A 25,443-nucleotide genomic window follows, 5' to 3' on the forward strand; every position below is an offset into this window, starting at 1 on the left:
TTGCTTTTGATGGAGGAAAACAAATTTAAGCAATTAAAGGTCAGGAAAACCTACGTGGTGGGTGCAGAAACTCTGCTGTTCTGTGTAAAAAATGGTGAACTGCTTCAGCCAGACATAATGAGTAATGTAGAATGAATCCAGGCACATTAATTTAAGGCCTATCCATTTGTAAAGTGGATTTGAAATGCAGTATAGTAGTAGAGGCTGGAATTAAACTTTTGGCTGAAATGTATTCAGCAGAATAAAAGCATCTCTGGTGACTCCCAGCTGCCAATAGCCAGCAGCTGTGGAACCTAGAAATGAGAAGTAGTTCAAGTCACTGCAACCAATGCCTTTCATCTTTATCAAAGGAAGACTTGTTAAATTTGAAGATTTCAAATTGGGCTTTTCTTGAATTACCAGCTCAATTTCAATTATTATGCACACAGACTTGATACTTACCTTCTCAAATTAATAGCAAAATTGAACATGATTTTATCACATTATTTAAATTGTGCAAATTAGTTTTGGTCTGTTAAGATTTACTTCATATTAAGGCAGCAGAATGAGGAGGGTCTCCTATAACTTGGTTCTGGCTGGATTTTAATCCAAATTGTGAAGATTGTTCAGCACTATTCTAACTGACAATGTACAATTCCAAAGATCCAAAGACTGGTCTCATTGAAATTTTGCAGGTCCATCTATTAACGAATACGCCAATAGGCAGCTGCCAGTTAGACGGTTTAAAATTCAAATCACAGTGTTAACCAAAGATTTGCATTCATATTGCACCTGTTTTGGCTTTAAGACATCCCAGAGAACCTTATATCAATTGAAATACCTTGAGTGTAGTTACTGCTATAATATAAAACTTGGCAACTCATTTCTACACAGCAAGTTTCAACTAATCGTCTTTTTATTAATGACCAGATAATCCATTTTAGCGATGGAAACTGAAGGATAAATCTTAGCCGGGGACACTTGGTATTCAGCAAATAGTTCCATGGGGTCATTAGTGGCCATCTTGGGGAACAAGCATACTCAGATTGCCATCTTATCTTGGAGATAAAATTCGACTTTTTCACCCGTTATAATCTGAACTGTACAGTACAGGGAAAATTCCGTGTATGGGGCATGGGAGAGAAAGGTTTAGAAATGTATCTCTCTTGAGTCAGGTTTAGGGCTAATCTGTTAGAATGAGAAACCATTGGGTTACTTTTACAAATCCATATATTAGGTTGCTTTTACATTTACGTTACATTTTCATAAGGTGTTCCTTACCTGATTCCGAAACAGAGAAATGGCCGAGACCTAGTACAAAAAATCGAAGATAAAGATAACAGGTTAAATAATGTTCTGAAATATTAACATAGAAACCTATTTTATGGTTCGTGGGATTGAATGATTAGCAACAGATCAGTGGAAGAGATAACTTTCAAGCAAATGGCAGCAGCCACTGATGTATGTGTCCTTATTCATCATAAAGATGAGAATAGTTTTGTATAAATCTTGGCAAAGATCAAAGCTAAGTAAAGCATGAATCTGAGGTTGAAGAGGCAAGGGGCACAATGGGGTCAGGAGTGATAAATAGATGCACTGTATTGATTTTGATCCATAAAGCACAGTGAGACATAGCTCATGGTTCAGACTGTGGAAAGTTATTCTTAACCAGGAAAAGTGAACAAAGTATAGATTCTGAATGTTAAATACCATGGTGTAAATGGTTATTTTTTAGTCAGCATGTGGAATACCTGTACTCTGAGAAGGAATTGTAATTATTAGTTCTAATAAACTAAATTGAGACAAGGCATGGATGAACTGCACAAACCATTCCACATTCTAAATTCCTTCAAGGTATTTTATTTTAACTTAATGATCGAAAATGCTGGAGAATCCGATTTAATCTGTGGATGTGAATGGCAAAAATGACTCACTAAAGGAGCAAAACCACTGTGTAATGTAGGAAAGGCAGTGGACAATTTGCACTTAACAAGCCATACATAGCAGCAATGTGATGTTGGTTCAAGGATAAATATTAGTCATGATTTTTCTTTGTCAGGTCGCGATGGGCAATGTTTTCTATTTCCCAATGACAACTTGAGTTTACTGTCGCTTCTGAGGACTGATGGTTCAAGCACTTCAGGCCTCTTCAGTATGGGGGAGGGGAAGAGGGGAGAGGGGAAGGGGAAGGGAAGGGGTGTGGAGGGGGGTATCTGCTTGAGATTTATGCTCAACTTTCTACAATGAGGCTCAAAACCATTAACGCAAAGGCAGTGATACTGGTTCTGATCCAAAGATGGAAGTAACAATGTAAACTGCAACAAATTTTAATTAGGTTCCAGACAGTTTCATTCCAGTTTATTGTCATATGTACTGAAGTACAGCAAAAAGCTTTTTCTTGCGTGCTAACCAGTCAGCAGAAAGACAATACATGGTTACAATCTATCCGTTTGCAGTGTATAGATAGATGATAAGGGATTTTTTTTTAGTGCAAAGCAAAGCCAGCAAAGTCCAATTAAGGATAGTCCGAAGGTACCAAAGAGGTAGATAGTAGTTCAGCACTACTGATTGGATGGATTGTGGTGACATTTCATCACACACAAACATTTTGGCTTAAAAGATCATTCAGGAGAGTGTTTTTTCCCCTGAACAGTCCAGGGAACAACCCTCATGCAACCGCCACAAGATATCCAAGATAGACATCAGGCCCAATAGTTGCATGCAGAAAAGTCCTGCTGTCAGTTTTGGTCTCCTTCTAATGACTTGCGAAGAAGGGGCTGTTCCAATTTTTGAAGGCACAATGCTCCTGAATCCATTCTTGCTCTTGGGCACAATGAAAGCTGACTTCTTTCCCAACAGCACTGTCTCCCTTTAGATTTGTTTTCTCTTAATGTGTGGCTTCTTCTGCGAAACATGTTAAAATGTTTCTGGGAAATTGTTTAATGGATTATACATGAAATGTACATAATTCTGTTGAGAATTAAAACTACTAAATGTAAAGAGTGTAAGAATTAATTGGAGCTACTTAGTCTTGTAGAGATTAATGACAATCCTTGTAATGAAGTGAAATGGAGCTGTCAAGATCTTGACTACTCATCCTGGGACTCTGTTACACCTGCAAAGTTTGCAGAATTAAAATAAATGAACTGATAAAGGATTATATTTTGGGTTGCTTCCTGCGTCATGGAAACTATAACTTTAGACTTTCGGTCTACCGAGTCCGTGCAAACCAGCGATCACTCCATACACTAGCACTATTCTACACACTAGGGACAATTTACACTTTACTACATTAATCTACAAACCTGTATGTCTTCGGAGTGTGGGAGGAAACTGGAGCACCCAGAGAAAACCCACACGGTCACAGGGAGAACATACGAACTCTGTAGTCAGGATCGAACCCGGGTCTCTGAAACACCACTATGTAGTCCCATTTAAAAAAAAATCTTAACTTGTGCTGGTTTTTTTTTAACCTATTTTGAGTAATTTCTCTTAGCTTTTGCTTTGTATTGCTGAAGTCTTTATGAATCATGACACAGAAATTACAATTAAACTTATCCAGAGATTGGCCAGACATTTGAGAGAGAATGGTTCCAGGGCGTTGTGGAGAATGCAGGGGAATAGGATAAATGCAGGGGAATAGAAGCCAACAGGGATTCAATGGGCTGAATGGTTACCTTCTCTGACTCAACAATTCTATCATCTCTCACTCTTTGGTAGTTGACTGTGAAAACTGTCCATTGTCACAGAGCCAAAGAATCATTGAGAAATCATAAGATTCTTTGTGGGATTGAAAGTGGATTTGCAAATATAATGTTTCATTTGAGCCAAAATAAAAACAAATTCAATAAAATAGACTGGAAAGTATAGCTATGGTGAGTTTCAAGATCAGGACTCTGACTGATAGACTTTGTCCAGAATTATCAATAATTATTTGTATAGATTCAAGACTCAAATTAGCACACTTTTGAGCATTAAAGGAATCAAGGGATACCAAGATCACTGGAAAGGAGAAATGAAACTAAGAATCAGCTGCGATCTTATGGAACGGTAGACCTGCACGGTGGTGCAGCGGTGGAATTGCTGTCTTGCAGCACTAGAGACCTGGGTTTAATCCTGACTATGGGAGCTGTCTGTACGTGGTTTGAAAGTTCTCCTCGTGACCTGAATGGTTTTTCTCCGGGAGCTCCTATTTCCTCCCGTACTTCAAAGACACAGGCTAATTGGCTTGGTAGAATTGTAAATTGTCCCTAGTGTGTGTAGGATAGTGTTAGTGTACAGAGATCGCTGGTTGATGCAGACTCGATGGGTCAAAGGGCCTGTTTCCACGCTGTATATCTAAGCTAAAAACAACTAAAACTAAACCACTTGATCACTTGGCTTGAGGAACCAAATGGCTGACTTCCGCAGGTTGTTATTTTCCCAAATTGTGCCTAATTAATGCTGCAAATAGACAATAGACAATAGACAATAGACAATAGGTGCAGGAGTAGGCCATTCAGCCCTTCGAGCCAGCACCGCCATTCAATGCGATCATGGCTGATCACTCTCAATCAGTACCCCGTTCCTGCCTTCTCCCCATACCCCCTCACTCCGCTATCCTTAAGAGCTCTATCCAGCTCTCTCTTGAAAGCATCCAACGAACTGGCCTCCACTGCCTTCTGAGGCAGAGAATTCCACACCTTCACCACTCTCTGACTGAAAAAGTTCTTCCTCATCTCCGTTCTAAATGGCCTACCCCTTATTCTTAAACTGTGGCCCCTTGTTCTGGACTCCCCCAACATTGGGAACATGTTTCCTGCCTCTAATGTGTCCAATCCCCTAATTATCTTATATGTTTCAATAAGATCCCCCCTCATCCTTCTAAATTCCAGTGTATACAAGTCCAATCGCTCCAGCCTTTCAACATACGACAGTCCCGCCATTCCTGGAATTAACCTAGTGAACCTACGCTGCACGCCCTCCATAGCAAGAATATCCTTCCTCAAATTTGGAGACCAAAACTGCACACAGTACTCCAGGTGCGGTCTCACCAGGGCCCGGTACAACTGTAGAAGGACCTCTTTGCTCCTATACTCAACTCCTCTTGTTACGAAGGCCAACATTCCATTGGCTTTCTTCACTGCCTGCTGTACCTGCATGCTTCCTTTCATTGACTGATGCACTAGGACACCCAGATCTCGTTGAACTCCCCCTCCTCCTAACTTGACACCATTCAGATAATAATCTGCCTTTCTATTCTTACTTCCAAAGTGAATAACCTCACACTTATCTACATTAAACTGCATCTGCCATGTATCCGCCCACTCACACAACCTGTCCAAGTCACCCTGCAGCCTTATTGCATCTTCCTCACAATTCACACTACCCCCCAGCTTAGTATCATCTGCAAATTTGCTAATGGTACTTTTAATCCCTTCGTCTAAGTCATTAATGTATATCATAAATAGCTGGGGTCCCAGCACCGAACCTTGCGGTACCCCACTGGTCACTGCCTGATGTACAAAATTATTTCTGGACTTAATGCACCTAGCTACTTGTTTAATATGATGACTTTCTACTTGAGTACTCTTGCCTGTAATCTAAAACACACAGCACAACCTAGTAGCAAAATGATTTTAAAGTATATTCTCTGCCCTCTTTTTTCCTTCCGAAGGAAGGTTTTGCTGCATCTACGAGATCCAGAGCAGTGGTTCACTGTCATTGAAATACAGGAGCACAAAAAGCAATGTGCTTATTTCCATTGCTTTTCTTATCAAGTATCTTAAAGAGCTGGTAGAGATTTTACTATTTTACATTGAAAGGAAAATGAAATTGAGAATTTGCCTGTTTGAATAAACTAGTGCCTTTTACAATATATCCAGTTTCTGGTTTAATGCAATAAATAGATACAACTATTAATATAATAAAGAAATAGGTAATATTGAAAATCACAATCCAGGCAACATTTGTGCAGTCAGTGACTTTTCTAATGGAACATTAATTCTGTTTTACTCACTATAAATGCTGCCTGAACTGAGTGTTCCCCTCTTTATATTTTCTCTTTGTATTTCAGAATTCCATCATCTGGAATATATTTTATTTTTGTGACATGGGTTTCTATATCCATTTCTTTGCCTTTTTCCATCTCTTATATTCTGTTAACCCACTTTTCACAACAAATCTATTTTTTGGGATCAGCCAGAGTCAGGCCAATAAGGGAATAGGATTGAGTACTGGCGCTTTTACAGATTATTCAAGAAAAATGAATTTGGTTGGAATATTTAAACATGCAGAATTGATACAAATTCAATTCATAAATGACATTTTTATCATGAGAGCCAGTTCTTCAATCTGAAATATTAACCCTGTTTCTCTCTGTGTAGATGCTGCCTGACCTGCAGAATATTTCCAGTGATTTCCGTTTTATTTCAGATTTCTAGCATTATTATTTTCTTTGGATTGTTATAGTTCTTGGATTAAATTTTAAAAGGCCAGCTAATGTTTTAATACTCAACATAACAACCAACATGATCTTCGAAATGCTGTGGAATCTCCGTTCACGATCACCCATGCACTGGAGAGTTTGATAGCACATTGTCAGTTTTAATTGTAACCACTAGTTATGCATACATTTTAAAAAATGCATAAAGTAATGTAACATGAAGAGGAAGTAAATATTTGAGCCATTAGATTAGCAGACAAGTTCTTTTAAGATTTTATCCTTTGCCATGATAGAGATATAGCTAGCGTGGAATGTGTGGTTACTAGGGAGGAGCCAGCGCTGCCGTCGCAGCTGCGGCTTGCCTGCAGTCCGTCTGTCTTTTGTGTTTTTTGTTGTTTTTGTCTCAATTGTAGTGTTAATATGATGTAGTGTTGTATGTTATGTTTTGGGGGGGGGGGGGGGGGGGGTGTGGGAGGGAACGGGAACTGAAACTGTAACTGTAACATTCTCTCTCCAGAACGGAGACGCGACCTTTGTTCTGTGCCGTGTCTCCGTTCCCGTTGCGGCCTACCACCGGCCATGCACCTGGGACCACCTGGGGCTCTGGTTCGCAGAGCCCGCGGTCCGGACTCACCACCTGCGGCGCTGGCTGCCTGCGAATGCTGCGGGAACGGCTGCGACTCGTCTCCGGAGGCTCCGGCGCGGGCCGCGTGGACGTCGGAAGCCCGCAGGCCCCTGGATGGGGGCCGACATCGGGAGCTCCGGCAGCGGCAGAGGCAGCGTGTTCGCCCGCCCCGAATCGCGGGGCTTGGGTCGGCCCGCCGCGGACCTTTCACCATCCGGCGCGGCCTGAAATAGGCCGCGGGATTTTTTTTTCACCGCCCAGCGGGGGCTTCAATATCGGGAGCCCCGACCACCCCGACGTGGCAACTCGAACAGCCTGACCGCGGGACAAGACGGCAGGGAAGAGAAAAAGACATTCTGGCCTTCCATCACAGTGAGGAGGGACTGGAGGAGACTCACTGTGATGGATGTTTCTTTTTGTTTGGTGTTAGTTGTGATTGTATGTGTTATTGCATTTTTATTGATTAATCTTATTGGTCTTATTGTTCAACTGCGGGTAATGTTTCATTTTACTACACATTTATGTGTATGTAACAAATAAACGACTATTGACTATTGACTATTGACTAAACTCCAAGAGAAAGCACCTGATATAAAAGACTGACAGGGGACTGTTCATTGTTGCTAACAGTCACATTAACATTTTTGCAATTTAATTTCACATATTTGCTTGTATACCTGCTTGAACTTTCATGACAGAATGGTGTTCAAATATGGTCAGTCACTATCTCACGGAGAAATATCATAAGGTTACAGAGTTGAAGCGAAATAATGATAGATTCGCCTTTTTATCCATTTCACGTTCTCTAGATTGTCTTTTCTCTTCACATAGCATTTCATATTCATTACAGAGCTAATAGTTTCATCCCAACAATATGTTTTGGTTTGGTTCAACTGTGATTGTATCCTACATATTTGAAATATATTTGCCATACATCATGTCTTTTTGTGATTTTGAAATGGCAATTTTTTCATTCGTAATGCTATATCTCTGGTATTATCTATTACAGTGATACATTTTGTTTCCGTTAATATTCCCATGGCGCTTTCTCCAGGGTCTCAGAATATTAAGTGAACGAGTCAAGGTAAATATGAAACAAATCCCAAGCTAAGCAGTTTTGTGCCATGTGTCATCAATATTCTGTACAGTTTTTTGGATCTTGCATTGAATATGTTGCAGCAGAATTGTGCAGCCCTACAAGATAATATTACTCTCAGCAACTTTGATACTGCTTGAACACAAAGTGTTTCAGGCCATTAGAGAAGGTTCATTGAGCTTCAAACCAACCCCTCTCTGTCCAATTCATCATTCTGAGCAAAAGTTCACAGTTCAATGGTGATATGTTTCAGAGCACCATCATACCATTTTGATCAAATCCCCTTTATGTTTTTTTTTGCGCCATAAAAAATTACTCTCCTATTTTCAGGAGAAACATTGTTTGTGTACTTTGTGAACACAATTCTTTCAGTCGATGCCAATGAAGGAAATTTAAACTTGCAAGACATTAATTTCTTTCAGATTTAGATTGAAGTTTAGAATTTTGAATCTAAAACATTTAGTGACAAAGTCTTTTTGGATGTATGGATGCATTCTTTCCATTATTCATTATTTTTCTAAGGCTTCTTAAAATGCCCTTTAAACTTACAAAGTATAAAATACTAGGACTGATCTTTCTAATCTTATTAAGTGCTAATTGTTGGACTGGTCACTGATGCTGGCAACATTGAGATGATATTACTATGCCTTTGCAATCCACTTGAGCACCAGAGAGGGATGCTGACTTTGCCGGATGGAGCAAGCTCAGTGATTCATTATTTGAGCTCCATCAGTAAGTGCAGAGGGTGCAATGGATGAGTGGGATAAGTTGTTATAATATTACAATCATAATGTCATACAGCATGGAAACAGGTCCATCAGCTCAACTTGCCCACGCCGACCAACATCCCCATCTACACTGGTCCTGCCTGCCCACGTTTGGCCCATATTCCTCTCAACCTAGATTATCCATATACCAGTCCAATTTTTTCTTAAACATTGTGCCTTAACTACCTCCTCCGTCAGCTCATTCGATATACCCATCTCCATTTGTTTTAAAAAAAGTTGCCCCACAGGTTCCTATTAAATTCCCCCCCTCACCTTAAATCTATGTCCTATATTAGTTCTTAAAGTGTTGTGCTTTTTTATTTGTAATAGCTGGTTATTTTGGCAGTATTTAGACTTTAACAACAATCAGCAGGAAATAAGGCCAAATGTTACTTTGAATGGGTTTGAACACTGACATAGAGAGTCATAGATGACACAGGAGGAAACAGGCCCTGTAACCCACAGCATCCACGCCGACTGTCAAATACCATTTAATGCTGCCCCAATTCAACCCATTTCATTCTCCCCTTACTCCCATCAACTACCTCTGCCACCAGCCAGATTCTACCACTCACCTGCATTAGGGACAATTTACAGTGGCCAAATAATCAATCAACAACACATTGTTGGGATGTGGGAGGAAACCCTTGCAGGAGCGAGAACATGTAAACTCCACACAGACGGCGCTGGAGGTCAGGTTTGAAGCCAGTTAGCAGGAGTTGAGAGGCAGTGATTTTAGCAGCTTTTGAGGTGATTTTGAGGTACAGTTTCTTCTTCCCTTCCAACATGGCACAAAACAGAGAGCTTGGAAAGATGTGATTACCACATCTCAGGATGCAGTTGATAAATAAATTATCAGGTATAATCAAAGAACATCAATATAATGTGATCAGTCTGAAGAAGGGTCCTAACCGAAAATGTTACCTATCAATTTTCTGCAAAGCTGCTGCCTGACTCGCTGAGTTAATCCAGCATTTTGTGTCTATCTTTGGTATAAGCCAGCATCTGCTTTTCCTTTTTATCACATCAATGTAAGGCAGCCTAATAGTTTGATACTTCACCTTATCATAACGTTTGACAAATGCATGATTTTTTCTCATATCTCCATTTCATTTGTAGGAATCATGTAAAATTAAGACAATAATGGGCTTGTTATATAACACGCTAGTGGATAAAAGCAAAAAACTGCAGATGCTGGAAATGTGAAATATAAACAGAGTATGTCAGAAACATCCAGCAGGTCAGACAGGTCTGTGGAAAGCAAACCTGAATTAATGTTTCAGCTCGGGGATTCTTCCTTCTGACAAAGTTCTTCAACCTGAAATGTTATCTCCTTCCACAGGTGCTGGCCAATCTGGTGAGTTTTTCCAGTGTTTTCAAGTATTATTAGCACAATGAGAAAGCCTTCACCAAAAGGACAGCAATGGTTCAAGGGGATGGGTCTCCTCCACCTTCTCAAGGGCATATGGAACAGGTATAAATGCTCACCTTGCCAGTAATGCCTTCATCCCCCCAAAAAAAACTATGAGAGAAGTGTAACTTTAAAGGCAATGCTGATAACTACAGTGGGAGCCTGAGATTAGTTGTTTGATTTTTGCCTGTCTAACAATTTCACGATTCAATGGTGCTGCAGTAAATATCCTGTGTACATCAATCTGATGCATTTGATTATTCAAACAATCGGTTGGTTATCACTAAATCCACGAATGACGTGCTACCTCTCTAAACATTTTTCTTTCCAATTGTTTCATGCACTGGTAAACTGATGAGTGATTTGGCAAATGCTTCCCAGTGCTTGCTTAGATGGATCTGGCTATATAAGTCCGCTAAGTAATTGATATTTACAGAACTGGCTCAGTTGGAACAACATTTCTGTGGTTGAGCTTTAAGAGGCAACGTGACTCTTAAACAAGTTCCTTGTTGAACTATTTAGTTTAGTTTAGAGATACAGCACAAAAGCAGGCCCTTCAACCCACTGAGTCCGCGCCAACCAGCGATCCCCATACATTAGCACTATCCTACACACTGTCAAAGTTCCATTTTTTACCAAAGCTAATTAACCTACAAACCTATACGTCTTTGGAGTGTAGGAGGAAACCAAAGCACCTGGGGAAAACCCATGCGGTCACAGGGAGAAAAACTCCGTAGAGACGGCACCCGTAGTCGGGATCAAACCCTGGTCTCCAGCGCTGAAAAGCAGCAACTCTACCGCTGTCCCACGGTGCTACTGCTGGTGCAAATAATTCTGAAGATGGTTTTTGGATGAGGTTAAAGGCTGCTTCATACCTGAAGTACAAGGGAAGTTCTCTTTCTTTATTCCATCTGATCTCCTCGTCCCCGTTCTGTTTGAGACCTGCCATTGGGAACGCATTGCAAACCCTCAGATGAACATTAGTTGTTGCTTTGAAGGTAACATTCTACTAGTAACAGGGCTATGAGGACAAATGGTGCTGTAAACAGCAGCATCGAGACATGTATCAACAATAATGAAGGTATAATTGAATGAAGAGGGAAAAAAAGCCCAGTAGTTATAATTTTGACCAATTTGCGTTCATGGAGCAAACAATATGGTTACAGATGCATGATATATTCTACAGCCATTATGGATCACTTTTGATATAGAACCAATTTAATCTGGCTTTCTAATGATGTTCCTGTTTGCCTAGTAGACGAATTTGCAGTTTGCTGAATTTGGTTATTTGTGAATTAGATGCTCAGATCTAATAGTCCAATTTAGCAAATTGGGCTTATGAAATATTATAGTTCTTCCTAATTTGTGTGTTATTGCTGATTCAGGCTTATTATCTAGGAAAAACTAACTGCTCATCCAAACACCGCTGAAAGTTATTTATGATTTTTGTTTTTTCAATACATTTTGACCAAAAACTCTACCTTCAAATAAATTTTGGCAAGGTTGACTCTAAAAATAATTTTGAGTCCTTGTGTTTACCCCAATATTCATCTTACATCTTGTCAGCATTTGCAAGCTGCTTGCCATATCGACAAAAGTGCGGCACGGTGGCGCTGCGGTTGAGTTACTGCCTTACAGCGTCAGGTATCTGGCTCCGATCCTGAATATGGGCGCTGTCTGTACAGAGTTTGTACGTTCTCCCCGTGACCTGCGTGGGTTTTCTTCGGGATCTGTGGTTTCCTCCCACACTCCAAAGACGTACAAGTTTGAGGGTTAATTGGCATGGTATAATTGTAAATTGTGCCTAGTGTGTGTAAGATAGTGTTTGCGTATGAGGATCACTGGTCGGTGTGGACTCAGTGGGCCGAAGAGCCTGTTTCCATGCTGTATCTCTAAACTGAACTAAACTAAATTAAACTAAACTAAACTAAACTAAACTCAACTAAACTCAACTAAACTAAAAGGTAGTCAGGAAGAGCTATAATGGGCTGCCTATTGTATTGAGTGGCAACTGGAGAGCACTTCAGTTTCCTTTATTCTGACCTGGGTTTTGATCCTATGGTAACTAAAGGGGATCTGTGGTATCAGAGATAGTGAATTGTTAAATTGATGCAGGAGACAATCACAGACGACAAACCAGGGAGCAAAACAAGATGTTGTTTGTATTTATTGTTTTAAATCTTGAGCAGAACACTGGAGGTTTGGACATTCATAAATAAAAGTAGATGAAATGAGTAAATGAATAAAAGTAGATGACAGAAATGTTCTTCAAAAACATATTATTTTGAAAATGGTCATGTTTTGGAAGTTATAACCACCCACACTAAGTTTCAGAGAAAGAAAACTAGTTCAGCCGATATTACATTTTAGTACACTGTTAAAATCCCAATTGCTTTTCATTCAACATAGATTAGCATTCTTGTTAGTCTTTACAATCAGAATACTGAGTAAAAAAAGTACTGATTCTGTGCTAATTGCACCTAATTAAAACTCCTCTGTAAAAAAGGGGCACTTAGAAGCGGTGGCCTCCCAATTCCTGCTTTTATTTGTGATAGAGAAAGTGGTGGAAAATGTTCTCAGTTTTACCCATTGGTATTTCTCATGGGCATCTGTGGTCATGACCTGAGCAAATGGAGATAAACATCACACAATCTGCTGAGATAAAGGATTAGGTTATGCACAGATTTTAATTCCCAAATCACAGCTGGTCACAAAGTGCTAATATGTTGTGGTTCAACAGAACAGTTCCTCTGGAACATTGAAAAGTTTTCTTTTGGACCAATGTTGCATCTATTTTACGCTATCTTCAAGCAAGCAGCAACTTTGCTGAAAAATCTCCTTGTAATTATGCCTCTCACGTTACATTAGCCCATCTTTCATGTTTGAATGATCAGATGATCCCGGTACCACTTAATTATTATTTTAATGTCTCTGCGAAAATGGCTTCTCCGATTCCTCTCTTTGCTTTGAACTCAGCAATTTAAAGGCGAGAATATTAAGGTGGATTGTGTCTGCTCAGCAATGGTGCTATTCTGTTAAAGTCATTATCCGCACTCTCATCTGTCAAAGTAAATTAAATTTCATTTACTTCTATTACCTTCAAATGTTAATAAAACAGGCTCATTCTGCCTTCTGCTTCAGTCCACCACCAAAGCACAGTTGAACTGATTAACTTGCATGCCCTGCATTGCTGTGGATTTGAGATCCTGCACTGATGGAAGGCAGCATCCAAGATGTCCACTGGATTAAATATGGCTGTACCTCAACTAGTGTACAATTATTGTTAATTGGAGAATTTACCAATGTGTGTGAATAATTAAGGAGGCGTAGTGAGAAAGATCAGTTCTTTCCTGTACATTCTCCTCGGGTGCTGAGAACAACTAATCAAATTACAGCATTGTTGACTGAGCTCAAATTGATGTTTTTGTTGCGTAGATTGTTACAGATCCTGTACAAATGTGGTGTTTGTCTTATAAATGTCTAGGCCTGGTATTGAGATATTTGTGCACAGCTCTTTTCTCAGTCTCTTAAACCTTTAGACTTTATCGGTACAGCGTAGAAACAGGCCCTTTGGCCCACCGACTCTGCGCCGACCAGTGATCACCCCGTACACTAATACTATCCTGCACATTAGGAGCAATTTACTTTTTTTTTAACTGAAGCTAATTAACCTATAAACCTGTACGTCTTTGAAATGTGGGTGGAAACCGGAGCTCCCGGAGAAAACCTAAGCGGTCACAGGGAAAACATTCAAACTCTGTACAGACAGCACCCGCAGTCAGGATTGAATCTGGTTTTCTGGCACTGTAAGGCAACAGCTCTACCGCTATGCCACTGTGCCACCCTTTAAACAGTCTGTTAACAGGTTCCACGTTTGTTGTAACTGTACCTTTTTATGTCAGCATAACATTGGAATTGATCTGCCTTCACTTCCCAGATGATGGGGTCAATCTGTTGACGTACCAGTCTTAGTCCATCAGATGGCTACTCAATAAACCTGCAGCCTATGAGGATGGTGTCAGAGAGGATTTTGTGGTGTGCCAGGCAGCCTCACTTTCTCTGTGATTCCCTGAAGTCAACATTGTTTGGGGAAGTGACATCCTGCAGGGAACTGTTCAACTCAGGATGTGTGCACCACATTTCTTCAACTGTCTCAATTTCCTCCTCATTTGGCTGCAAGTTGTTTTGTTCTCTTGCTGAGCGCGAGCATTTAAGAGCACACCACAGGCTAATTAACCTTTCATAAGCCATTATTGTATATCTCAAGAAGAGACATTTTCAGTTCCTGGTTTAGCAAATTATCAATTGAACGGAATACTGGTTCACAAGGAAAGTTTAATGGATAATGTTATGTGCATCAGCACAAATAAATCTCCATGCTCTGTCTGTAGTCCAAATGATGAGGTGAAAAGATATTAACCTTCAAAGAACATTCCAGTTCTTCAAAATCTGTCACATGCAAGCACTTTTCATTTGCGTATTAATCTTCTCCCAATCAGAACTTTTCAGGTTTTAGCTGGGCTTTGTGTTCTCTACTTGTGTACAATGTGAAGATAAATTTAAAGAGTACAGCAAGTAATTACTTCACCGTAAGTATAAGTAAGCATCTTGAGCTGGTGTGGTTTCTATGAGATCAGAATAAAATCAATTGATCTGAAGATTTAGTTTGGGAAGGTTTTGAAAGCATGGGGGCAGATTCAGTGCTACAGCATTGTCAGGCATTACCAGTAGCTGTGCTGAACCTCACTGTACACTGACTCTGTTGGTTAAAGATTGGATGGTGATGTTGGAACATTGAACATAGAAAATACAGCACAGGAACAGGCCCTTTTGCTCATCATGTCTGCGCCGACCATTTTGGCAATCTAAATTAAATTCATATGCTTGCTTGTGGTCTATATCCCTCTATGCTCTGCCTGTTCATCCGTCTAAATGCCTCTTAAACATGCTAATGTATCTGCTTCTACCACCTCCCATGGGAAGGCAGGCACCTAACATTCCCTCTGTAAAAATACTTACACCACAAATCTCCTTTGAGATTTTCCCCCCTCACCTTAAATCTGTTCTGTCTAATGTCTGCCATATCCACCTTGGGAAAAAGACTGTATCTACCCTGTCTGTGTCTCTCATCATTTAATATACTTCTTTCATGATGCCTCTCAGCCTCCGATGCTGCAGAGAAATCAATCCAAGTTTGTTCAATTTCTTCTCAAGGCTAATACACCCTAATCAAATTTACGCTAACACTTTCTTCACCCTCTCCAAAGCCTTCACATAATTCCTATAGTGGGGTGACCAGAACTGCACAAAATATAGGAGGAAATTGCAAAGATATATTCATCATTTACATAGATCAACAGTTTTGCATTAACAGTTTGAGAGCCACACAACAATGAGTTAACCCAGGAAGTTGCCAGTTCTGCCCAACCTTTAGATACCAAGGGTACCAAGGGTATCTAATCCTTGGGTTAATCCTAACCCAAGGATTAGATACAATGTCAGAAACAAGTACCCAGCTGAGGAGGTTGATTTTTTTTTATTGAGAGGCAGCATGGAAACAGGCCCTTCAGCCCACCACATCCACGTCGATCATCGATTACCCGTTCATACTAGTTCTATGTTATCCCACTTTCTCATTCACTCCTTAAACACTAGGGATAATTTGCGGAGACCAATTAACCTGCATATCATTCGGATGTGGGAGGAAACCGGAGCACCTGAAGGAAACCCATGCGGTCATAGGAAGAACATGCAACATCCACACAGAGAGCACCCGAGGTCAGGATTGCACCCAGGTTTCTGGCACTTTGAGGCAGCAACTCTATCAGCTGCGCCACTGTGTCACGTTAGAATTGATTTCGGAACCCAATCAATAGATTGAATCTTGGTGACTGTATTTTCATGTGAAGAATGTTCAACACATTTGTTTTCGAAGAGAGAAAGCAATGTGATATATTCATATTTAACATATGAGCAAAACATATGGGTGTAGAACATAATGATGCTTGTGAAATAAGTACTGCATGTTGGAATATCTTGCCATCAGAGGTTCCTAGTGCTCTGTTAATATTATTATGGTTAGAAATTGTCAGCACTCCCTACATGAAATTAGCTCACCCCAGAGTCTCTAAAAGGTTCTCGACCCAAAAAGTTACCAATCCATATCCTCCAGAGATGCTACCTGACCTGCTGAGTTACTCTAACACTTTGTGTTCTACACAGGTATCCAGCATCTTCAGTTCTTTGTGTCTCCACACCAGAACATAATGGGGTGAGTGTTACTTTATGCTGGTTAAACTTAGATTTTTCTTGTTTTCTTCTGAGAAAGTGCTTTGTTATAAAATTTCATCTTTCATTTTGCTTGCTCATTTTTTTCCTATCTCAACTCAGCGGTCTAGTTGCTGCCTTACAGCCCTTGCAGCACTGGAGACCCGGGTTCGATGGCGTTTGTATGTTCATCCCGTGACTGCGTGGATTTTCTCCGAGATCTTCGGTTTTCTCCCACACTCCAAAGACGTACAGGTATGTAGGTCAATTGGCTTGGCGTATGTGTAAATTGTCCTTAGTGTGTGTAGGATAGTGTTAATGTGTGGGGATCGCTGGTCAGCGCGGACTCGGCGGGCCGAAGGGCCTGTTTCCACGCTGTATTTCTAAACTAAATTAAACCAGCCTTCCCATCAAACAAGACTCGGGTGATGTAACTGTTTCTTTGGAATATGGTGCCCTTGCAGCCAGCAATGCTCTTGTGATGTGCATCATCCATGAGCATCCTCAAATGAGCTTGTCTGGATGGATTGCCCGATGCTGAGTGGGAACTTCAATCAATTTTCCACAACCAGATGAGATGACGCTGAATCCAATTGAAACAAAAGCAATTGGACTCAAGAAGGGCAGTTAACTCAGCACAGACTTGGAATTGAATCTGTACTTTTTTCATCTATTCTATATCGAGGATATGTTTGTGGAAGCAACACTTCCATTTTAAAGCAATTTAAAACAACTTTGATTATTTTCTTCTTTATTTTACAAGCAATAGCGCCAAGCCTTTGTTCCTGTAAGACAAAACCATGTTGAAAACAGTTTTCATTTCAGAATCATTGTTGCAGTGTATTCCATTCCCAGCTTTCTCCACCTCTATTCCCACACATCATCCAGAATTTACAATCACCCCAAATGAATTGCTGACTTCTACTGTTTAATATAGGTCTTCATTTCTATCTTATTTTTAACTTGTCAAGCACCTTGGCAGCATGATAGAAATCTTAACATTTTATTGAAATCTAAAGCTAAATTAATTGAAAATGTAAAGAGCTTTTAATTTTAATTGTTCAAAGACATATCAGACATGACATACTTGGGCTGCTTTCAAATAAATAAAAATAGGAATACTTGGTTGCACTTAGTTCTTTCATCATGTTCCAAAGTACCCTGTAGCTGACGAAATGCATGCGCACACACACACACACACACATATATGCATTTTGTCAGCCACAAGGTATTAGGACCAGCAGTAGAGCACTTAGTCCTTCAAAACCTTATCCACCATTTACTAAGATCATGGCCTATCTAATTGTATCCTCAAATCTGCATTTCTAACTACCTATGGTAACCTTTTACCAGCTTGCTTAGTAATTATCCATTTACATCTCCCTTAATATTATTCAAAGACCCTGCTTCCATTGCCCCTTGAGTAAGAGAATTCCAAAAACACATAAACCTCAGAGAAGGAAAAATGATCATTTGATCCCTGTTTGAATGGCGACCCCTTAATTTTAACCAATGTCCTCTAGTTCCAGATTGCCCCACAAGAGGAAACACCTTCACCACATTCATCCTGCCAAGAGCTCTCAGAATTTATATGTTTCATTAAACATTTCTCCGACACTTCTAAACTCCAGCAAGCACAAGCTAGGCTGTTCAATCTTTCCATGCAAGACAATTTGCTTATATCAGGCATTAGTCTCATAATCTTGCATCAAACTGCTTCCAATGCATTAACATCCCTCCTTAAATAAGAATAATTCTGAGTAGAGTACTCCAAATACAGTAGTCAATGCTCTGAATTATATATCATATATCATATATATACAGCCGGAAACAGGCCTTTTCGGCCCTCCAAGTCCGTGCCGCCCAGCGATCCCCGTACATTAACACTATCCTACATCCACTAGGGACAATTTTTACATTTTACATTTACCCAGCCAATTAACCTACATACCTGTACGTCTTTGGAGTGTGGGAGGAAACCGAAGATCTCGGAGAAAACCCACGCAGGTCACGGGGAGAACGTACAAACTCCTTACAGTGCAGCACCCGTAGTCAGGATCGAACCTGAGTCTCCGGCGCTGCATTCGCTGTAAAGCAGCAACTCTACCGCTGCGCTACCGTGCCGCCTAGAATACCATAGAATAACCTACCTCCCTACTTGTAAAAAAATTCAGTTCCATTCACAATAAACACCAATACTCCATCGGCTTCCCTAAATATTTTCTGAACCTACATGTTAGCAATGTGTGACCAGCACTGAGATTTTGCATCCAAAACATCTTATTGTTCTGCATTCTCTCATCATTCTAATAACATTTACATTACCTGCCAAGACAAACAACTCATATTTCCCATATATTTCATGATTCCTCTTCCACAAAACAACATTGACTTGGCCTGAAAATGACACAAAGTGCTGGAGTAACTCAGCGGGTCAGGCAGCATCTCTGGAGAACATGAATAGGTGCAGGTCCAGACCTTTCATTTTTAGGTCAGGACTCTTTGTGGATTTTGCCTGACTATCTTGCCATTTTTAAAAATAAATTCACTGCTATAACACATTTGTAATAGTCTCTGACTTTTTCCCTATGTTGGATATGAAGTTAAGTGGACAGTTATTTACTGTTTATTGCATCCTTTTTTAACTAAATAAATTATATTTGCTATTCTACAATCGAATGAAATCTTCCCAAAATACAGAGAATTTTGGAAAATCAAAACTAGTGTAACAGTTATCTCAAGGCATTTAAAAAAACCCTGATATCGAAATTAAGAATCTGATTAAGATTAGGACCCTGATATTAAGAATGAAGATCCATTAGGACCCAAATACTTTCACCCAACAGCTCCAAGAATCCATTGTCCTTGTGATTGAAAATTTTCCTTGTACCTACCTTCGTTCTAATTCTTGATTTACAGCTATTTATGGTATATAACGATCATCATCTACTGTGGAGACAAGTGGAAAATACCTGTTTAATTAATTGCCTTACTTTCAATTATTGATTGTGAAGATTATCTTTCTTTCAGTCCAATGCTTGCATGGTTCACTATTCTCCTTTCAAAGTATCTCTAGAAATTCATACTGTCTGTTTTTGTATTTCTGGATGGCTTTATCTTATCTGATTTTCCCTATTTGATTATTTGTTGCTTTTTTATATACTCTGTATTTTTCTGACCTGTCATCTCTCTTCCTTTAAGTTTTACATTGTGTTTAAGGTTTGTATTTATCAGTAGTGGCTCCTCTTCTTTGATTTTTTTTGCTGTGGCATTGGAATATATAATTACCTTAAATATTTGCCACTACATCTCAACTAAAGACCTCAACAACTTAAACGAATTTGCTAGATCATTTTGCTTGCCTACACTTTGGCTGGCTCTAGAACGTGCTGACTTAAGAAGTTATTTCCAAAACACTCGTAAGAAATTCTTCATCTAGGCTAGCTTTGCTTGTGTGATTTTTTTGGTGTATAAAGGTCTTCCCTGGGTTATGGCAGGGTTACACTCCTGTGACCCGAACAGTTCACAAGCGGAATTGTGGATGTGAATGGACTTCTCACATGGCAGAAGATGACACCAACTCCATTCCACGGGTCTCCCAAATGCTCGTTCATATGTATGGGCTGCACATAGGTCGGGATCTATAAGCTACATGTACCATTATGTATATTAAAACCCTCTCCATGATTATTGCATAGCTTTTTGATGAAGCCTTCATTATGTTTCAGTTGCCATTAAGATTCCCTTTAGATGCAGTGTCTTTGACTGTGTGTAACTCCACTCCCTCATTACTGGTGTGACAGCCTATAGCCTTAAACAACAATGCAAGTTGTTTTGTTGGTGTGCGGAAAATTTCCCTGATTTAGCCTAGGGTTCGACATTAGTGATTTTGTTTTTAATGTACAGTGGTATAATAATCTATTCAGCGCGATAAAAATAATGTTTATTTATATTCACAGTTGTAATTCAAATTATGAGGATGAATTAATTGAGATTTGATTACCTAAAGATGGCTTCTTGTCCCTTTGTGTGTTGCGTTTGCTCCTGGGCCTGGATAAATAGTAGTCTGCTCATTACAGTTCCTGTATGCTCAACTAGATATTGTGTCTGGAAGGGCCTTAAAGATAATTATGGTATTTGGGCATCACTATATATCCACAATATCATGGATCCTACAAATGCCTTGAATTAAGTTAAGTTAGGGGGGAAAAATTAACATCAGTAAATGTTTGAATAGTGAATTGTGTCATCTAGGAAACCACTGCCTTGCTTATTATAGACATCTGGAAATTCATTTCAATATTCCCTTCCATTTTATGATGATTATTTTTCTGTCATGTTTAGCCAAGATATTGATTAACTTGGTCAGATGGAGCGTTGTTTCCTGTGCTTAGTCCTTCATTAGAAGGAATTACTGAGTACGTACTGTCAGAGGCCAGCTGCAACTTCTATTAAGATAGAAACATTACATTCTCAGAGTTATGTTGGCACCTTGACCCATTTCAAAAGGGCCCAGAATACTCACTGCACCAGCTTTACAACAATAATTTCACCTGAACAAGATTCATCTTTCCATGTTTCGTAAGAGATTTGACAGGTTTCAACAAATGTGTGTTTTCCTCAGGTGATGGCAATTGATTTGTACAAGATTAAGCTTGCAAAATAAAACAATCACCTTTTTGCCATGTCATTTTTTTAGGTCATAAGCCAAAAGTAAAGAGAAAACAACTTAACTATCATGATACAAATTGATGCGTACTCATTGGGAATTTAAATATACTCTTACCTCCGGTTCCAATTGGCAATTTTTTATATATTTAAATAGAAGGATAGCAAAAGCAGCTCTGGAACCCAATTGAATGATGGTGGAGCATTGGATACTTTGAACATATTGTTTGAACATTGTCCTCCTCCATTGTCAGATTGAGGCCCAGCGCAAATTGGAGGAAGAGCACTTCATATTTTGCTTGTGTAGAGCTTTCACCCCAGCGGTATGAACATTGACTTCTCTAACTTCAAGTAGCCCTTGCTTTCCCTCTCTCTCCATCCCCTCCCCTTCCCAGTTATCCGACCAGTCTTACTGTCCCGACTACATTTTATCTTTGTACTGCCCACTCCCCTGACATCAGTCTGAAGAAGGGTCTCGACTCGTAACGTCACCCATTCTTTCTCTCCAGAGATGCTGCCTGTCCCGCTGAGTTACTCCAGCTTTTTGTGTCTATCTTTGAACATATAAGTTGGTGAGCTTAATACATTACCTTTTTTTCCAAAAGGAGAAACTAAACAATTTTTTTCATGGAGAGAACCAGGTTGACACTCTGAAACTCTTCTGATCACAGTGAGACCTCACAGCCTTACAACACCAGAGACCCTAGTTTGATCGTGACCTCAGATGCTGTCTGTGTAGTTTCCATGTTCTCCCCATAACTGCATGGGCATTTTTCGGGTGCTCTCATTTCCTTCCACACCCCATAGTCAAGTGGGTTGGTAAATTAATTGGCCACTGTTAATTGCCCCAAGTGTGTAGATGAATGGTAGAATATTGAGAGAATTGAAGCAAATAAAGAGAGAAGAAAAAATGGGTTAATTATAGAATTAGTTAATGGTTGGTGTGGATTCGATGGGCCGAAGGGCACACTTTTCTGTTGTGTATCTCATGAATCTGTGACTCTTAGTAATTAAACTGGTAAATCTTAGAACTTATGCCCAAGGCTAGTTTATTTGTTTCAAAGGATGATAAAACCTCTGGGGGAAAGAGCAAGTTTCAAATGATTTGTATCTTCTGAGTTAATTAAAATACCAAATGATTTCAATTCACTGAGTTTTCTTAAAATCTGGTATTCTAATTATACCTTTAGTTTTTAATTCTTTTAATTCTTTTTGAATATTTGTGAATGTTATCAACAGTAAGTTCTAACTGGGGACACGGGTCAAATAGTTGTGAAAGTTTTACAGAACTTCATTGAATAGGGTCTGACTTGGGGAACCTGGTTGTTATCTAATTATTCACAAAATGCTGGAGTAACTCAGCAGGTCAGGCAGCATCTCGGGAGAGAAGGAATGGGTGACGTTTCGGGTCGAGACCCTTCTTCAGACTGAAGAAGGGTCTCGACCCGAAACGTCACCCATTCCTTCTCTCCCGAGATGCTGCCTGACCTGCTGAGTTACTCCAGCATTTTGTGAATAAATCGATTTGTACCTGCATCTGCAGTTATTTTCTTATACTGGTTGTTATCTAAGATTGAGACCATCATGAAGGTCATCAAAAAGTAACCATGCTGGGACTTTTGGATGCTCACTCGTCCAAAAAGTTTGGAGCAGTGGGAATGAAGTAGGCCAGACGGAACAGTGCCTCAGGCCAGATGTTATGCATCATAGATCTTGCAGGTGTTCCTAAAGTTAGCATCAGTCGTTTGCTCAGATACATGAGGTGAAATATCTGCTTTTTTGCGATGGGCTGATTTCTTTGATAAAATAGCTGGACAGCAAATGTAAAAATCCTGTGAAGATGATAAGTAATGACAAATAAAAACAGAAAATATGAGAAATACTCAGCAGGTCAGGTAGCATCTGAAATGAGAAACAGCTAACATTTCAGGCTGAATAAAGATTATAATAGTGTGGCATGGAGGACTGAAAAAATGATTTTGTGGGAAAAATAGCAAAACAGATCAGAATTGCCTAAATAGAAATGTTCAGTTATTAAAAGAGTTCACTATTTCTGTTAACATTCTTTAAAATTTATCGATAATACCATTGTTAAAGTTCCCATTGATGTAAAAGATAGATGCTTGGATTGGCAATTACGAGATTAAATTTAAACTCCTAATTGATAATGTCAGAAACTATTTGATGTGAACTTAATTAGTAAGGGCGTCAAGGGGTTACGGGGAGAAGGCAGGAATGTTATGCCAGGCCAGACATCACAAATCATGTTTAGTTTAGATACAGCATGGAAACAGGACCCTTGGCCAACCGAATCCATGCCAACCATTGATCACCCATTTTCACTCGCTTTATGTTATCCCAATTTGCCATCCACTTCTTATTACATTGCAATTTAGAAAGTCCAATTTACAAATCAGCACGTCCTTGGGATGTGATAGGAAACCAGAGCAACCTAGAAATCCCACATGGTCACAGTTCAGCTCAAGTTCAGGATCGAACTCAAATGGACTTCATTTCAGATTTCCACCATTTTATTTTTGTCCTTGACTGTGATAATAACACAGCACAGAGCGATCTGTGGGTAATAAGTTACCGTCATTACAGGTTCACAGAAGAAGGTGAAGCAGCTAAATGGAAATTGAGTGGAGTTTTGACCAAGAATTAGCAGTTAGATTCCCACTGGAATTCTGGTGTACAGTTTCAGTCTTAGAAGTCAGTGATAGAAATTGAAGCCCCAGATAAGGTGATAGAGAAAGCCAGCAGGAAGAAGTTCAGAAGTATTTAGATGTAGCCATTTAAGAGGTATCTGGAGGTATCCATGTTTATGTAGTATCTAGATGAACTACACAACTACATACCTCTGGCGGAAGTGGCGGCGCCTAACGGCAGCGGCTCGCTAGCAGTCTGTTCGTCTTTTTTCCTTTTTTTTTTGTTGTGTGTCGGTGTTGGGATGGTTTTTTTTTTTTTTTTTGGTTGTGTATGTGTGGGGGGTGGTGGTGTGGGTGGGGGAAACTTTTCTCTTCCTCACGGCGCGGGGTGCGGCTCGGCTGCGGGGCCTAACATCGCCCGGTGTGGCTCGGCCGCTGGACTTTACATCGCTGGTGCGGCTTGGCTGCTGGACTTAACAGTGCCCGGTGCAGCTCAGCCGCGGGACTTAACATCGCCCGGTGCGGCTCGGCTGCGGGACTTTACATCGCTGGTGCGGCTCGACCACGGGACTTTTCATCGCTGGTGCGGCTCGGCTGCGGGACTTAACATCGCCCGGTGTGGCTCGACCACGGGACTTTACATCGCCCGGTGCGGCTTGGCTGCGGGACTTTTCATCGCTGGTGCGGCTCGGCTGCGGGACTTTACATCGCTGGTGCGGCTCGACCACGGGACGTAGCTGCGCAAGGCTTGGTCGCAGGGCCTTTCATCGCCCGGCTCGGCCGCGAGACGTTTCAGCGCCCGGTGCGATTCGGCCGGGGGGACTTCCATCCCCTTGCGGGGACTGTGCGGGTCGGTCGGGGACGAGCTGTCTGTCCGTGGGCGTGGGGAAGAGAGTGGAAGTTTTGTTGCCTCCATCATAGTGAGGGGGTGTTTGGAGTCACTGTGATGGACGTTTGTGTTGGGGCTATGTGTCTTGTGTTCTTTTTTTTTTCTATGACTGCTATGTAGTTTCGTTCGGTACTTCGGTACCGAACGACAAATAAAGCTCTGTTATACTGTTATACTGTTATGAGCAGTTGAATTGCCAAGGCATAGAAGACTATGGATCAAGTGATATGAAATGGGATCAGTGCAGATGGGCAGTTGATGATCAGCATGGACAGGATGGCTGAGGCCCCTGTTTCTTGCTGTACAGCATTTTGAGTTCATTACTGTCGGAATACAGTTAAATTTTATGAAGAGAATGCAACTAAACGGATAATTTTATGGAGAGACATGAGACTGCAGATGCTGGAATCTTGGATAAAAAAACAAACTGCTGCAAGAACTCAGCATGTCAAACATATTAATAGACAGATGGTGCTTTGGACTGGCACCTTTCTACATTTGACCCACTGAGTTCCTCCAGCAATGTTCTCTGTAACATTGTGACCCTGTACCACTATGTTGTGCACTCTGGTTATTTTCCTCTTTACACTAACTGCTCCACTTGTGAATGTTTGTACTCATGTATGGCATGATTTGACTGGATTGCACGGAAATAAAAACATTTCACTG

This window comes from Rhinoraja longicauda, chromosome 32 (genome assembly GCF_053455715.1).
Source record: "Rhinoraja longicauda isolate Sanriku21f chromosome 32, sRhiLon1.1, whole genome shotgun sequence".
NCBI classification, from domain to species: Eukaryota; Metazoa; Chordata; class Chondrichthyes; order Rajiformes; family Arhynchobatidae; genus Rhinoraja; species Rhinoraja longicauda.